General features: G+C 37.1%; 1 non-coding gene across 1 annotated transcript; it reads left to right on the top strand.

Moving 5' to 3' along the window:
* Window positions 1-4920: 4920 nt before the first annotated feature.
* Window positions 4921-5027, top strand: LOC131608382 (small nucleolar RNA R71). The gene has a single exon (XR_009285646.1). It is a non-coding gene; the product is annotated as a small nucleolar RNA R71 (small nucleolar RNA).
* The last annotated feature ends 13174 nt before the right edge of the window (window positions 5028-18201 follow it).

Below are 18201 nucleotides of genomic sequence, written 5' to 3'. Positions count from 1 at the left end.
CGATTTCACTCTGTTCCAGAAGAGAATTTGGCGCAAAATACACTAGGGAAATCGATTTACCCAGGAGGGAAATCGATTTCATGCTGTCCAGAATGTGATTTTGTTGAAGATTGTTGCAGGGAAATCGATTTACCCAGTAGGGAAATCGATTTCATCAGTCAAAAATTTGAAAAATGCCTTGTTTATTGCATGTCTTGGCTTAGTACCTACAAAACAAAAGCCTACAAAGAAACAAAGCAATATTTTTGGTATTTGGGTTAGTATAATATGCATACAAGATAAACAATCATTGGTGCTTGATGGTCCCTCTTATTGATGAGGTGAGTGCAACACCATAAACAAAACTTCCAGGTGAAGCTCTTGATTAGTGATTGGGATATGAATGATATAGGATCTTAGGGTCAAAAATTGGGGTATGACACAATGCTGCACCTTACACATATTCAAACCAATGTCAAGCCATTTCAACCAAAGCCATATCACAGCTTTCTCACCAAACAAGGATTAAACAACATACTAACCCATACACACATTCACTACAAGAAAAAGCCATGACAGATGCATACATATTTCAAACTTAAAACAAATACATTTACCATTTTACTTCCAAGTTTCAATTCAAAATGAAAACAAAAAAAAAAACATCCTGCAGCCTTGCTAACATTTCCAATTCAGCATCACCCATCACCATGCGGCTTGTTCAAGATCAGTAGCATGTTATTAATTCAGATTTCAAACAAAAATTGCCCATCATTTACATAGTGTGCAAAATCCAATAAAGACAGAAGAAACAATTCAAGCATACTGCATCTCAAAGAAACCAAAAAATAATACTTGGTACATTCCATACATATATTCGAGTTGCTGTGCCCGTGTTCAGTAATCATTCAATCACCAAATCAGTTCAACAGAAAAACATAACAGAAATTTAACCAACACTTTTAACCAGCCCCAATTAACTTACTAACTAACTTATAACAGTTTCAACTAACTTTGTAACAAACTTTTCCTAACCTAAACTAAATCCTAACCATCAAATAACTAACAACTTAACTAACCTTTCAACTTGTAATAGAGTCTTCCCAATCCAATGGCTCAGATTCAAGCACCCATAACTGAATTCCCTTCCGACCTCTATATATCAACAGCCACTCTTCACCATTGATCTCTTTTTTCTATTCACCTTCACCACTTCTCAACTCCACCCTCAATTCATCATTCTCCTTCTCCAATTATCTCCACCATTTATCCATAAATCATCACAATCATTTCAGAATTCTGGAATCATCACCTTCATCCCTCACCTCTTCCTTCATCCATCATTCACCACTAAAATTATGAAACTTCATCTATCAAACCCTCTCTCTGAGTTATCCCTGCTCTGAAATCTTTCTCTGTAACCACTTCACATCATAACAATCATCTTCATCGCACAATCCTCATCGTCCTTAAATCAGCACCATCAACTCTCCACCACGATTCAATTCATCTGCATCAACAACACAATATTCATCCTCAACATCTCACTCATCAACAATCTTCTCCACTGCAAAAACGATAACAAGAATCATTCACACAAAGCGCAAAGAATTTCATAAAAATCAAAACTCGAAAAAGAAGAGGAAGAAGAAGTGTATGCAAGAAGGAGAAGAACAAGAGATTACCTGGATTGAAGTATTCCGACGCGTTTATTTCGCCAGCACACAGCCGTCGAAGAGCCACCGGAAGCTTCTCTGGTCGGTAAGATTCCGTCCTTTGAGTTCTCAACCGTATTTGTTAATTTACTGAGTGCTTGATTCTGATTTTACCTTCCCTATTCATCTCTGTATTCGTCGGTTCGCCAATTACGCCGATTGTAGAACCTAAGGCTTCAGACCCCTTTCGATATTGGGACTCCTAAGATCCTCTTTTCGAAAATCCGTGGGAGGATTCACACTCGGGAAGTTGTATTAGTTTAAGGTCGTGTTGTTTTTTTAGCAAATAGGTGTTTGTGGTGGCGTCGAGGAATGAGAAAGAGAAGACGAGAGTCTCAAAAAAGCTGAAGAGTCATGTTTGATAAAACCCTAATCCCCTTTCTATTTTTTTTTATTATTAGTCATTTTAATTCCTTTTATTTTATTACAAAATTATGCCAAAAAAAACTGAATAAAAGTGGATCATCAATTCCTTTGGGCCTTGAGACGATTTTCTTAGCGTGCCTCCCTAATGGCCCATTCATCTTCTTCCTCTTTTTTGACACAAAAACCTGAATGCAAAAAAAAAAAATGGGCCAAAACCGTGGACCCCTGCGCCCATGTTATTCACAACCTTTATCCAGTTTCACACCCCCTAAACTCACCCTTTACTAATTAAATTTAGATTTTTTCTTTTAGACTTTTTTTTAGTAATAAGAGCCCAATAAAATTACTATTTTCCCTTATTATTTTTTAGACTTTTAGTACAAATTTTGTACATAGAAAAAATAGAATAAAAAATACTAGTTTTTTAGGCTAATCATCTTAGTCCTTATGCTTGATTAAAATTCAATTTCTCCCATAAAAAAGTTCATAAAAATAATAGTTCCTTTCTAATCAATTTTGTGCCAATTTTTAGTATTTTCCTATGTGCTTGTATATCAATTTTTGTATGATCATATTACTTGCTTTTGACTTATCTTGTTGATATTAGTTCCATGTTTCCTTAGATTTTAGGACTTATAATATTCACACAACACTTAGACTAGTCTCTTCCCATTTAAAATCCTATAACTTTAGGTAGAATCGTTGACATAACAATTTAGGATTTAGAAACTTCTCTTAGTTCATATTAGATTAGATTCCTTTCCTTTTTCTTTTTCAACTCTAAAAAACCTAATAAATACCGACGAAGATCATACTACTATTTCTTTTATAGTGGGAAAGAAATGATTGGGACGTAGGCCCCGGTGTATTTCTTTTCTACTTAGTGGGAGAGAAATGATTGAGGCGTAGGCCTCAGTGTATTTCTTAACCGCTACTTAGAGAAATGATTGAGGTGTAGACCTTGGTGTATTTCTCTAATACTTAAACTCTTTTTGGTATGATTCAAGTGACAGATAAATTCCCTTTAAAAGACACCTAACCAAAAACACTTAAAACATCTAATAAATGTTCTATTCAAAACAAAATAAGGAAGTGGTGCGAAGCCTAGTAGTGAGTTTTGTCCATTATGGAATTACACCTAAAAAATATAAACCAATTTTCTCTCTTCTCTCTCTTGCCTCCAGGTCATTCTTTCTCTTGCCTCCAGGACATTCTTTCTCCTAATCGAACACGTTGCTTCCTTTCGATCGCCGACAGGTAACGCATAAGACTCCACTCAACGAGCTACTATCCTAATGCTAGAATGCGAATGTAACTTTCTCCACTAAAAAACAAAAAAACAAACTAAAACTTGTGAGCCGAACAACGGCGCTCTGATTCCTCATAAGGGGATACGTAGGCATTAGGTGGCGGGACCTAAGCGAGCACAACTATTTATAAACCTTATCTTAGTCCATTTGCATTGAGCTTTAGATTTATAGTTAACACACTCTTAGAATAGAACAAACATAAGTGGATCCTGTGGAGTACCACATACATGAGAGGTGCTAATACCTTCCCCTCGCGTAACCGACTTCTTACCCGATATTTGGTCGTAAGACCTTTTCTTATCCTTTCCTTAGTCTAGGTTTTCTGATATTCCTTTCTCTCGATGGGATAAATATATTAGTGGTGACTCTGTTCATTTTTCGCGATAGTTTCATTGTCCTCAAGTTCCTTTTTGTTAGATAGGATTTCTTTAAGAAATTTAGCATAAGAAGGCATTTGTGTTATAGCTTCTGTGAAAGGTATTGTTATGTTGAGTTGTTTCAGAAGTTCTACAAACTTTTTAAATGGCGCTTCAATTTTAAATTTAGCTAATCTCTGAGGATACGGAATAGGTACACAGGGTTTCTCTTTTTCAGTCTCCACTTCAGTTTTGTTTTCACTTATCTTAGCAGGTTGGTCATCAGTTGATGTCTTTTTAGGTTGGTTTGTTTCTTGCTGCGACATGGGTGCGTTTTGAGTTCTAGGATCAGTTGGTCCTTCATAGTTTGTTCCACTTCGTAGTGTAATAGCATTCGCATGTCCTTTTGGATTAGGTTGTGGTTGAGCAGGAAATGTGCCAAAAGGGGCAGTAGTAGGTGCTTGTTGTTGTGCTACTTGAGAAATCTATATTTCGAGCATTTTATTATGTGTATCTAAAGTGTATACTTTGTTCGCTAATTATTTTAATTGCTCACTATTGTGAATGTTTTGATTAAGGAAGTCTTTGTTAGTTTGTGCTTGGGAAGCTATGAAGTTTTCCATCATGATCTCTAGGTTCGACTTCCTCGGGGCATTTGGAGCAGCTATGGGTGCTTTTTGGTATCCAGGTGGGACAACAGGTGCTTGTCCGGGTGCGTACAATGCATTGTTGTTCTTATTTGAAAAGTTTGGATGATTCTTCCATCCAGGGTTGTACGTGTTTGAGTAGGGGTTTCCCTGAGCCTAACTTACTTGATTAGGTGGAACACCTGTCAACAGTTGACATTCAACAATGACATGTCAAGTTAATCAGCATATCTCGTAATTAAGAGCTACAACAGCCACGGTGGCTGCAGGAGTTATGGTTAAATTTTTGATCTTTTCAGTCAAAGCATCCACTTTGGCGTTAACACGGTCTATACCACTGACTTCATACATTCCTCCTTTAGTTTGAGATTTTTCTATAATGGCTCGTTCTCCTCCCCATTGGTAATGGTTTTGCGCCATGTTCTCAATGAGGTTATAGGCTTCGTCATGGGTTTTGTCCATCAAAGCTCCGCTTGCGGCGTCTAGAGTCATTTTGGTGTTATATAATAGAACACTATAGAAAGTATGAATGATCAACCATGGCTCAAGTCCATGATGAGGACAAAGTCTTAGCATATCCTTATATCGCTCCCAGGCCTCGAAGAGTGATTCATTGTCTTTTTGGGTAAATCCGTTGATTTGACCTCTTAGCATTGCGCTTTTACTGGGAGGGAAATATCTCGCTAAGAAAACTCTCTTCAATTCGTCCCAAGTAGTTATGGAGTTAGAAGGTAAAGATTGAAGCCACACTCTAGCTCTATCTCTTAAGGAGAAAGGAAAAAGACGTAATCGGATCGCCTCGGGACTGACATTGTTAGCCTTAACAGTGTCTGTGTAATGCACGAACACGGATAAATAGAGATTAGGATCGTCCACAAGGCTTCCAGGGAATTGGTTCTGCTGGAGAGCTTGCACCAACGAAGGTTTTAGTTCGAAGTTGTTTGCCTCAATCACGGGTGGTGCGATACTTGAGTGCAGTTCAGCTCGTGAAGGAGCGGCATAGTCCCTAAAAGGACGACTGACAGCCATCTCTAACTTCGAGGTTTGTTGATAAAAAAGAATCAATTCCTGGGAAACTGGAATTGGTTCTACTTCAGGGAGATAATGTATTTGATGCCTTACGTTGATAAAGTGTTCGATTTCGTTAATTCGTTATATTTATTCCCCTCATTGTAAACGAGTATTTGGAATACAATCGTTCAAAGAAAAGGAAAAGAATTTGCCCTAGTCTCTACGGCGTAACAGTGAGTTACGATATCGACTTAAATAGTCCCCGGCAACGGCGCCAAAAACTTGATCGCGACTTTACGTGTCTATTAATCTGATGACTGCAAGTGCATAGTCATGTCGTGTAGTTTTAAAAGATATCGAATCCACAGGGACTATGAATCGATCTACCGTTATCTAAGGTTACTATGTAAAGCTAAGGCTAGTGATGTTTCAATTGTTTGTGAAGGGGAAACTGAAATCTTAAATCTAGATAAAAATATTAATGCGGATATCGGTATGTAGTTCTCCTAACTTAGGTGATCCGAAGTTTTATTGGCCAAGTTCTTTATCAAATCAAAAATCTTTATTAAATACGTTCGTTTAAAAGTCTTTCTCTCAAACTCTCGCTCTATTGACTCAGACTACGATTCTATCTCACGATGTACGCTCTCGCTGTCCCATCAGATCTAGAAACGCTCTTTGAAAACAATCGGATTAACAAAACGCCTTTTTCATGCAAATATTATTCAATTAAAAACCTTTGTCTCAAACTCTTGCTCCATTGACTCTGGTTATACTAATATTCCCTAACATACGCTCTCGCTGAGTTTAAAAACACTTTTTGAAAATAAATAAATATTTAATCAGTTTTAATACGCCCTCGCTGTCCTTAAAACTAATGTCTGTGTCTACTATCTGGTTAAATATCTCAAACTCTCGCTCTGTTGATTTTAACCTTAATCAGTTTTAAAACCTCAAACTTCCGCTCTGTTGATTTTATAACTTTAATACATTCGATTACACAAAAATCAGAAATAGGTGAATTTCAATAAAACATTATTTAGGCCAATTTATTTCAGATCCCTTTAGTTGGATTACTTTACATACCAATATCTAAGTGATTTAGCCAGACATATTAATTGGATTAAACATGCATAAACAAATTTGGTTTATAAATCCAGGCATGTTAATTTGAATACAATTTATAGTCATACAAAAAATAAATGTTGTAAATAAAAACCTGAATAATAGATATCTGGAATAAATCTTTAGATCTTCAAGTACTCGAACTTCCACCACAGGTCGGTTGGATCGTTCTTCAAATATTATTCGACAACAATTAAAACAAGGAATAAAAACTCAAATCTAACGTAAGGTTAGATCAGTTAAAGATTCACAACAATTTCTGGTGTAGAAATTGTTATGAGAAAAGATGAACAAGAATTGAAAACAAAAACAGAAATTAAATTGCTGAAATCAAATGAAGGTACGAAAACTTAAAACTAAATTGTCACTTTTTCTCTTGCAAAAACTCGGAACCGAATAATGAACTATCAGTCTCCTTTTATATGCTGAGAGGTAACGGTCATCTCCCTCACGACTCCGTCTTTTTCTCCTTGAATTCAGTAGTTTAGTTGACTGAGAAAATGGAGACGTACGTCTTGATCTTGAAACTGCTTTTGCTGAATTCCTTGAGACGTGCGTCTCAAGTGGAGGAAAAGGTGAGAGACGGGCGTCTCCTTGTGTTGACGTGGCAAGGGGAGTGGGATATGGGCATCTCCACTCCTTTTATGTGGCCTTCTTCCTATTGGGCTTGGGAGACGGACGTCTCCATGCAATTGAGCCCTAAGACGGGCGTCTCCTCTTGTTCAAAGTGGGAGCTTCAGCTTCTTCGTGGGCTGGTGTAACTCGGTGAACTGACTTTTATTTTTGTAGCAAACAATGTGTTGCGGTGAGCAAGAGTCGCCACCGACTTTTATTTTATCCAATTAGGAAAGGTATAAAAGAACAGGAAAGACCTTCTTTGAAAAGAGATTGAGTTCGGGGGGTAGGTTATGAAAAGGGAAGGTGTAAGCACCCTTTTCATCCGTAGTTATCTACGGGCTCTTAATTGCTTTAGCTCACTTTGTTTGTTTGAAATGTTTGAAAAGTGTCGTGTGTGTTTAGAGAAACAGTTTGATTTGGGGTAATGTCTAAAAAGACAAATGTTAGAAAACATGGTGTGAAAAGCGTTTGTTGATTTATTATGAGCAATCACTTAAGAGTTCCTACCCTAGTTCGTAAGGTCTTTCCTATTCTAAAGAATTTCCTTCAGCGATAGTACTATCCATACCATATAAGGGTAGGTAGTCCTATACATTGGATGTGCGGGTCATCGAAGGGTCATCGGATGGTCATAGAAGGCAACATGTAAGGACGTCTTAGCATTCGAAGGGGCAGTCATCATTTTATCGTAGGCGACTCGAAGGGACTATGATGACATTGATCGGAGGCAACCTTGCTAAGACATCCCTACGTTCGAGGGACTTGACCATTTAAATCGAGAAAGGCAACCAAGAGGGGATACCCTAGAGGTGAGTGTGTACAGCAATCACGTGTGTTGTGTTCAGTTATTTAATCTTGAAGTTAGTGATCTAACGGTTGATTTTAATCTTGAACATACAATCCTAAGCATACATCTAAGCAATATAATATCAGCAGTTTATAGTGTGCGGAAAGTAAATGCGGAAAATAAATCTACGCTATTATAGGGCTTCGGGGACTAGGGAGAATTACAATAAAAACCTGTCGGGGAGATGCGAAAAGTAAAGAGCGGAAATAAAAGTCCTAATTACTATTACATCACAAAAAATTAGCGACCTATACATCTTCTAGAATTTAAATGAACAATTAAATAATTAAAAAAAAAACAATCATGCGACATTCATTGGACTTTGAGATGAGAAGAGAATCGCGACAGGAATTTTAATCTTGAAAAATAAGTGAGAAAACCCAAATCTAAAATAATTATTAAATTACCTAATCAATTCTATTCCTAAATAAATTATTAAATTGAAATCAAATTAACTAAAACCTAACTACTAGATTGATTAATCAATAGAAATTAAGGTAAATTAAATCTAATCATTTATTCTAATTATTAATTAAATTATAAAATAAAAAATGTTAGTCTTAGCCTTCTAAATTAATTATCTAATTGTTAGACTAATCTAAATAATTAAATTATTTAAAAAATAAAATAAAGATAAAAAGGGTTTTAAAAGAAACTAAATAGAAAAAGCAATTGTTAAAAAGGAAGAAATTGGAATAACCAGCGTCTGATCCAGTGCAGCGCAGGTCTGAGATTCTATGGTGGTCCTTAGTAGGTCTGCTTCATGATCATTCAGATCCAGCTTCAATAGAGATTCACCGGCAAGGATTGAAGGCTGTACAATGCACCTGCATGAGCTAGAAACACACAATCCGTAACAAGTAAATTGGAGAAAAATATATGGCGTGGGGAGGAATCGAGCACAGGCCTTCAGGATTGCCATCATTCTTCTCTTGCCCACCATCCAATGCTACTTTGTTGTCATTATTATGAACAAAATAAAATAAATATAAAAGCTGAAACTGAATGGAAAGAGTCAAACGTTAAACCAAACTGGGTCCCACGTGCTCATGCGTAGACCAATGAGAAGAGGAGAGAGGGAGGGGATTTGTTGACTGGCCAATGAGCAACCCACAATGCACGGTGAAATGGTCTTGGTCACTGTTCACTTTCTTCTTCGCTCAGCCCTATGGAATTTCCTGCGGAATCCTCTATGAGTTTTCCTGCGGATTTTTCTTTGATTTCCTACAAAAATCAAAACTCATACAAGACAATGCATGAACGTTAACAAGATCCATGGTTCGACTGTAAATGATCTTTTGAACGCGATGGTGGTGTTTGTTTGGCCTGTAAAGGTCTGGAAATATGAAAACGAAACACACATTCGTTCATGCCCTAATAATGGCGCATCAGGTTCTATACGTTAGAACTTCAAACTATCGATTCAAACCTCCCTTAAATTGTACCAGAAACTTAAAAGAAACGTTAGGAAGGGTTAAAACACAGAGATAAACAGAACTCAATGATTTGAAGTATGCACGAAAATTATGAACATGGAGCTTGAGTTCTATGCATGCAAAGATTGTGTTTATGATCCAATCATACCTTGGGCTACCTCAGGAAGAGGGTGGAACGGCTTGTTGGCGTTGAATGTGGCTGAAATGAAGCAACTCAAATTCCACTTTTTTTGATATTTTTGTAAGTTTGGAGGCTGTTCTTGAGGCCAGGGTTCATTCTTTTTGCGCAACTTTTTTTTTTCTCTTTAACCTGATTACGTGATAAATATATAGAGGGATGGTCTAGGGTTCCAAATTTGGAAAGAATCATTTGTTTTGATTTATAAAAAAAATATGATATGATTCTTGTACCAAAACCTTCCATTTTAAATCCCATTCTATTTTATGCACCTCTTTTCCACGTGTTTTTTGGCCTTCTCAACCAATTGGTATTAATCACATAATATCTCATATTGTTCACACATGATTTTATTTGTTTTTAAATTGAAATTAAATAAATAAAATCAAATATAAACAAAAAAAATCATGAAATAGACAATACTTGATCCATGGGCCTCTTGAATGATTAAAATAAATTCTCATGAATTATTTCAAATATTTTTATATTTTACTTGATTTACTTAGATTTTAGATGAATAAAATCCAAATAAAATAAATAAAGGTTATAAAAATAAATGAATGATATTATGGGTCCTTATTTAAGTCATATTCATGCCTGAAGTCCAAAACTTAGGCCCATAAGTCTAAATATCCAAAATTGGCCAATTAGGGTTTTGTACGTTTCTTGAACTTCGACTAACTTGTGCACATCATATCTCCCTCAACATTGATTACATGGAGGTGTTATAGGACCTTTTAGAAAGCCCAAGATGTCCTTTAAATGATCCTTTTTGTTTCATCTCAATTGAGTCTTCCATGTTCCTGTTCAAAGCTTTTGAAAAAAGATGACTTTTTATTGACTTTCAAAAGGACCTGTAATATTTTGGCTCATATCTCTCAAATGGTGCATTTCTTGACTTTGGGCCCAACATCAAAGTTGTAAAGAATCAAATTTTATTGATAATGAGCTTTGGTTGGGGAATTTCTGAGAAATTATGAGAGAGATATGACTGGTCAAAGTTGAGTTGACTTTTGCCTATAAACCCTAATTTAGCAACTTGATGATTTCTGAGCTTTCCTTGATAAATCATGATCAACCCTTGATAAAATGGTGAATTTGACTTCAAAATAAGGATGTTGACCGAAAAATCAGGAGTTTTGACTGTGGTTTGACCATAGTTGACTTTTAGGTCAAGTTAGTCGACTGTTGATCATTTGAGCTGTTGATTGAGCAATCCTGTGAATCGGAGCTTGAAACTTGGTATGAAGATGCTTTAAGACATATAAGATACCCTGAAGTCCACCTGAAGTCTTAGAGGTTCCATATCTCTGATGAAAAGCAAAACCCTAATTCAGAGGTCCTTGTTTAAGAGAAGATATGCATGCTTGATTATATGAGTCTGAAGAGACTGCTTGCCACAATATCTTGAAATATGGAGGGCAAATTTTGGGGTATGACAGCTGGGCTTCCACACTTGTATGGATTCATCTTATTTGCACCTCCCATTGTGTTTTATCACCTCCTCTCCTCTTCTGGAGTGCTTTTCGATCGATTATCTCACCAGTTCTTCTTCTTTTGGCTAATACTTCTTGTGCGAAAATAATATCTGAAACAATGAATAATACCCGCATAAAACTAGAATAAGGCAATAAAATCGAATAAAAGTACTAGCATTATGTATGTAAATTAAATCAAATATACTATATAAATTCATGTTATCAGATAATCAGAGTGCGCAGCGAAAGCGTGATGTGGCACAGTGGTTATGAGTATTACTCGTGGGCAGTGAGGAATTAAAATGTCAGGAGCCTACATAGAGAATATGTATTGATCTATATGTTGGATTTAGAAGATTGTGAATATAAGGATGTCGTGCCGGAGAATTAAAATCCTTTTGAGCAATTGTGGAAGTAGTATGTATGTTATTGTGGTTGTACGTAGTTAGGGAGTATGTATTTGGTGAAGTTGAGACAATGAGTTGATACTATATGATGCTATACTAATTTTGTTGTCGTTGTTAAGATGTTGTTGTAGATTTCCGTATATAATAAGGAATTATACCCTATAAAGGACGAAGTTAATTATGTTGGTTATGTAGATATGTTAATGTCACTACAAGAGTGATACGACTATGTGAAAAGAGCAGTTGGTATTTCGTTGATGATTGACTTAAGGGAATGAAATTGTGTATGTACTTTGGTGTGACAGTATTGTTAAGATGCTATCAGAAGGATGTATACCCAAGTATGAGTGTGTTATGGTTGTTATTACCTTGTAAGTCGATGCCCCAAGATATTGTCGGAATAGTTAACAAGTTAGTAACAGTTATGTTGAAGAGGCACCGGAATGGTTGACTTTTGTGTAGTCAATTTGATACGTGTTAATTGGTTGTTATGTTGGAAGGTTAGACGTGGATGAAGGATAGAAAAACACTTAGAAAGGGGGGGTTTGAATAAGTGTAGCTTTAAAAACTTGACAGATAAAAATAAATTGCACAGTTATTTTTATCCTGGTTCGTTGTTAACTAAACTACTCCAGTCCACCCCCGCAGAGATGATTTACCTCAACTGAGGATTTAATCCACTAATCGCACGGATTACAATGGTTTTCCACTTAGTCAGCAACTAAGTCTTCCAGAGTCTTCTGATCACACACTGATCACTCCAGGAACAACTGCTTAGATACCCTCTAAGACTTTTCTAGAGTATACTGATCCACACGATCACTCTAGTTACAACTTGCTTAGTTCACTCCTAAGACTTCCTAGAGTATTCTGATCCACACGATCACTCTAGTTCCTTACAACTTAATGTAATCAATTCTAAGAGTATTACAATTGCTTCTTGAAAGCGATAATCACAACTGTGATATTTCTCTTAATCGTTTAAGCTTAATCTCACTAATATATTACAACAGCAATGTAGTGAGCTTTGATGAAGATGAAGATTCTGAGTTTAGATTTGAACAGAGTTTCAGCAAGTTGAATATGAGTTGTTTTGGTGCAGAATCGTTAACCTTGCTTCTCATCAGAACTTCATATTTATAGGCGTTGGAGAAGATGACCGTTGAATGCATTTAATGCTTTGCGTGTTCCGTACAGCATCGCATTTAATGTTATACGCTTTTGTCAACTACCTCGAGCCTTGTTCACGCTGTGTCTACTGACGTAGCCTTTAGTAGCTTTTAACGTCCCTTTTGTCAGTCAGCGTAGCCTGCCACTTGTACTTCCTTCTGATCTGATGTTTGTGAATACAACGTTTGAATATCATCAGAGTCAAACAGCTTGGTGCGTAGCATCTTCTGATCTTCTGACCTTGAAGTGCTTCTGAGCGTGATACCATCAGAACTTCAGTGCTTCTGTTCTCTTGTTCTTCTGATGCTTCCATAGACCCATGTTCTGATTCTGCTTCGACCATCTTCTGATGTCTTGCCAGACCATGTTCTGATGTTGCATGCTGAACCCTTTGAGACAAAGCTTCTGAGCGCTGAATTATGCGTACTCTTTATATATTTCCTGAAAAGGAAATTGCATTGGATTAGAGTACCATATAATCTTAAGCAAAATTCATATTATTGTTATCATCAAAACTAAGATAATTGATCAGAACAAATCTTGTTCTAACAATCTCCCCCTTTTTGATGATGACAAAAACATATATAAATGATATGAATTTGCGATCAGAAAGAATAGAAGGCAAAAGACAAATTACACAGCTATAGCATAAGCATATGAATATGTCTCCCCCTGAGATTAACAATCTCCCCCTGAGATAAATAATCTCCCCCTGAAATAAATACTCGAAGAACTTTAATAAAAGACTTCCCTGATTATTTCGGTAGAGACGATCATATAAGCTTCTGTCTTTAGAGAATTCATAGCTTCTGACTTCTGCTTCCATAGGACAGCTTCAGAACTAGAATTTCTTTAGATCCCTAGAACACTCACAGCTTCTGATTCCTGCTTCCATCTAGGACAGCTTCAGAACTTGAATTTCTTTGATCTTCTGAACATTCACAGCTTCTGATTTCTGCTTCCATTTAGGACAGCTTCAGAACTTGAGTTTTCTGGATCTTTAGAACATTCACAGCTTTGAATTTATGCTTCCCTCGGATAGCTTCAGAGCTTGAATTTCTACCAACATCACTTCATGCTAGATTTGTATCAGAACATTGTTGAATGTACCAGAGCATCATCAGAGCATCTCTACATCCTGAAATGTTACAGAACAAAAACTAAACGACAAAAGTCAGCATGAACGAGTTAGAACATAAAATATATGTTTGAACACATTATATGTATCAGAGCCATAACATTATATGTATCAGAGCAAATAGAATTTTGTCAGAACAGATAGACAAATATGGATCAAATTCTATTATCAGTGCTTCTGATTTCTGAAGCTTGACAGCACTCAGCTTGCTTCAGTTTCCATGGTTTTGCTTCTTGTGTTTGCTTTGAAGATTCTTTTCACTTCTTTATACCTGCAAAACACTTAAACCATATAGAACTTGCAGTTCTTGTTAGTGAATGTGTGGGAGCTTTACCCAGCAACTGATAGATTTAATCAAATCATTTATCATTTATCTTTCTCCCCCTTTCTGTCATATCATCAAAAAGAATATTTCAAAAGATTCAGATGCATAAAACGAATCACACGGAGGAAGAAGATGATTTCATTGAAATGCAGACAGCAGATACAGAAGTATATGAAGATAATTAAGATCAGATGCACAAAGACAGATGCAACGAAAAGAAAGAAACAACACAGACTCAATCTAAGATGGCCCTAGTCTTGACAAGATCTTGGTCAGCATCTCTTGAACCATATTGTTGTGTCCTTCTTGCCTCACCATGAAAGCGCTATACTCAGCATTGAGTGAACTTTGCTCATCCTGTCTTTTCTGAATTTCTTCCAGAGTCCTTGCAAGACGAGAAGATTCATCAGAAGAAGCTTCACCACTTTCAACCACAGGAATGGCATGTTGATCTGCAGCTTCCATAGATAGATCATTTGCAGGGATTTCCTCAACAGGAACAGTTTTGGCAACATGATCTTCAGCATCTGCTTCTTGCATAGAAGCATCTCCATATTCTGCAGCAGGAATTTCCGAGTCTCCATTCTCAAGTGCCTGAAGAATGGCAGCTAGATTCCTGGGAGCAGAAGGACCTTCAACTTCTGGTGGGTCAACAACTTCTGGAATGACCAAGCTTGGGTCTTTCACAGATGGGTTTTCCCTCAGATAGTCAAAGAGAGTCTTGAAATCTCCGAGCAGAACAGGATAGTCAGGAATAAAGATAACCATATCCCTGCATGGATTTTCTTCCATTTCAGCAGCCAGTCTTAATACTTCCAATTCATCCACAAAGGGCTTCTCCTCAGCAGCAACACAATTTCTGAGAGGATGGTAGTATATACCATTATCTTCCTCCAGAAGGTAACCAGGGTAACCAGGGGCAGCAGCCACTAGTCTTTTCTGTACTCCCATTGCTTCTACTTGAAAATCCTTGCGAAATCTTCTCCAGAGATTTCTTGTAGAAACATCATCCAGACCATTTAGGAATGCATCCTTCAGAAGGTCTAGACTGCTAATCACCTCATGTCTGAAAAGTTCCAGGTAGGTATAGGGTTCAGGTTCAGGCGGATTGAAGGTGAATTTGTAGTCAGGGTAGAGAAGACAGTAAGGTTTGGATTTTCTGGTAGGCAATGGATGGGATATAGAAGGTGGAGGTACGGTGGATGAGGAAGAAGGGATATCTGAGAGAATGATTGATGAGGATGGAATATCAGAAATGATAGATTGAGACGAGGATGGAGTGTTTGTAAAGGGAATTGGTGAGAAAGATTTATCAGAAGGAGTTGGGGGAAGAATACTTAAAGGTGTGGGGTTAAGAATGGGAGAGGAGAAGGATGATGGAGAAGGATTTGGTAAGGTGAAGTTTACTCTTGGTTCAGAAGGAGGTGATTGGGGAGAAGGTTTAGGGACAGAAGGAGGTGGAGTGAAAACCTTTCTGGAGATTTGTACAGAAGAAGAAGATCTGGTTCTGCGAAAGGAATCTCTGATCCTTTTATCTCTTCTTTCTTCAGAGTCCACCTTGTCAGGATCATAGGTGACCCTCAACTTCTTGGCTTTCTCAGCTTCATCTTCTTGGGCTTTTCTTTTTAGCCTAGCCTTTAGTTCCTTCTGATCCTTCTTCAGAAGATCAGCCTTGGACGGAAGTAATCTGCCACGGATCCAAGCAGGATCAACATCTGATTGCTTCCTAACACAATCTTCCAGGTAGGACTTGACAACCTGATGCAGTTCTTCTTGAAACAAGGAGGCAAAACCTTCAGCAACAACTCTTCTTGAGAGAATGTCAGGAAAACTTGGGCACACAGAAGGTACATTTTTGATGAGTTCTAATCTGAACAAATCCACACCATTAAAAATGGGACCTTGAACTACTCCAAGCAAATGGGATGCATTGAGTTTTCTGATGGAGTCCAGCACTTTGCTTTCAGTAATAATGTCTGAAATCATTCTTCCAAACGGAATAGTCGTTCTTGGAAGATGAGGGTACTTCGCCCTTTCCTCTTCTCTTGACTCAAGGATTGAAGTCTTCAGATTCTCAAACAGAATGTGAGAGATGTTGATCTCAGTCTTTTTGCCAATGCAGAAGAGAGTGTGCTTGTGGTCTGGACTGATGTAAGATGAGGAGAGCATCCTTTTTCTGTGGTGAAGAGAACCCAGAATAATCTCAGCCCATACTCTATAAAATGGCTTCAAGGTGCCTGTGTTGTTAGAGTCAATCCCAGAAGACTTAGAGATTTGTTTTTCAACTATTGACCAATCAACAGATGTATATCGAAAACCAGACCAACCTTCTTCATCATTCAGATTGTATAGCTTCCTGATCAGTTTTTCAGAGATAACCACTTCATGCCCTAGCACGAATGAAATGATGGCCGTTGGGGTAACCGTTGCATGTACCCAGAAATCCTTCACAAGATCAGGATAAATTGGACCAACCAATCTATTGAGATACTTGGACCATCCTTGCTCAAGGATTCTTGCATCACACTTAAAGCCATTCACTTTAAGATTGTTGAAATCCACAGCAGTTTCACATAAAACCTCCAAGTCCTTCGTGGGTATCAAGCAAGTTTTCAAAGGAGCATACTCATAATTTCGTAGAAGGATTTGTGAAGAAGTAAGTCTTTCTTTTGAGGAAGATGAGCAAGAGGAAGAGTTCATGATGATAATGCTTTGAGATCAAATCAGAAAACTAGGGTTTGAAGGGAAATGCAACGAAGTGAATGCACAAAATAGAGAGAAAGAGAGAAAAAGAGGGAATGAAGATGAAGCGGGTTATTTTAAAAGATTTAAAAAGAAATCATTATGCATTTAATGAGAAATGACATTAGGAGAGAGAACACAGTAAATGACATGATTTAATACAGTTACCTAGGTCGGCGTCTTTTCAACTGCACGCTTTGTACTAACCGTACAGACACGTGTTCACCATATGATAATAGATGACAGCTGTAAATTTCAGAATAGACTTTACGCCTTCAGATTCTGATCACTGCTTCTGATCTGATCAAGTTTCTCTTCTGGAAACACTCCTTCTGAAGTGTGCTGATATAAATCTGAATGATCTTCTGATCCATTACTTCTGATATACACAGCTTCTGGAGGTTCACTTCTTTGTTCTGCAGCTTCTGATAAGACAAAACTGTATCTGCAGAAATTCTTAAGCTCTTTGATTCATCAGAAACAGGTTTATCATCAAACCAGATGTTTATTGATTCGTCCACAATCAATGTTTCAATTTTGTATATTCTGTAGCATTTAGAGCCTTTAGAATAATCAAGAACGAAACACCATTGCTTGAGAAGCAAACAAGACAAATGAATTCAAGACTGATAAACTATCTTTTCTGGTTTCCTACGAACATAGTTTCTTAAACAGATTTAAGAACCAGAACTTGGAAGACAATCTTTCTTCCCTTCAAGTGTTGAGACCAACTTGAGTCCAGGAGACATGTCATGTTGACTTTTGTCTTCTTTGTCGCCAAGAGAATCTGCAAAAGAAATAGTCTTTTTCTTTGGTACCCACATTTTCTTGGGTCCTTTCTTGTTAGTTCTCCTCAAGTTCTGATTGAACTTGGGTTTAACATTGTAAGCAATAGGAGGAACAACATGATAATTTTTAATGTGAGTTTCATGATATTTCCTAGGTTGTGTCACATGCTTTTTGGTGTGTGTTATGTGAAAACTTTGAGCATGTGAAGTGTGCCTAATATCATGGGAGTGGCCATACTTGAACTGATCATACAATGGCTTGTATGTGAGTTTCATTTCATCAACAGGTTCAAGTTTGTATGGGGTTTCACCCTCAAAACCAATGCCAACTCTTTTGTTTCCAGACACAGCATATATCATAGAAGCTAGCTGACTTCTGCCAATACTTCTAGATAAGAACTTCCTGAAACTTAAATCATATTCTTTCAGAATATGGTTTAGACTGGGAGTGGATTTTTCTGAATCAGAAGGAGGTCCAACATTATTGGATAATTTTAAAAGTTTTTCTTTTAATTCAGAATTCTCCAACTCAAGCTTCTTTGTTTCAAATTCAAATAGCTTTTTC

Source organism: Vicia villosa, linkage group LG5 (genome assembly GCF_029867415.1).
Source record: "Vicia villosa cultivar HV-30 ecotype Madison, WI linkage group LG5, Vvil1.0, whole genome shotgun sequence".
NCBI lineage: Eukaryota > Viridiplantae > Streptophyta > Magnoliopsida > Fabales > Fabaceae > Vicia > Vicia villosa.
The sequence above is the reverse complement of the archived record's forward strand: the minus strand, read 5'-3'. Positions and strand labels throughout refer to the sequence as shown.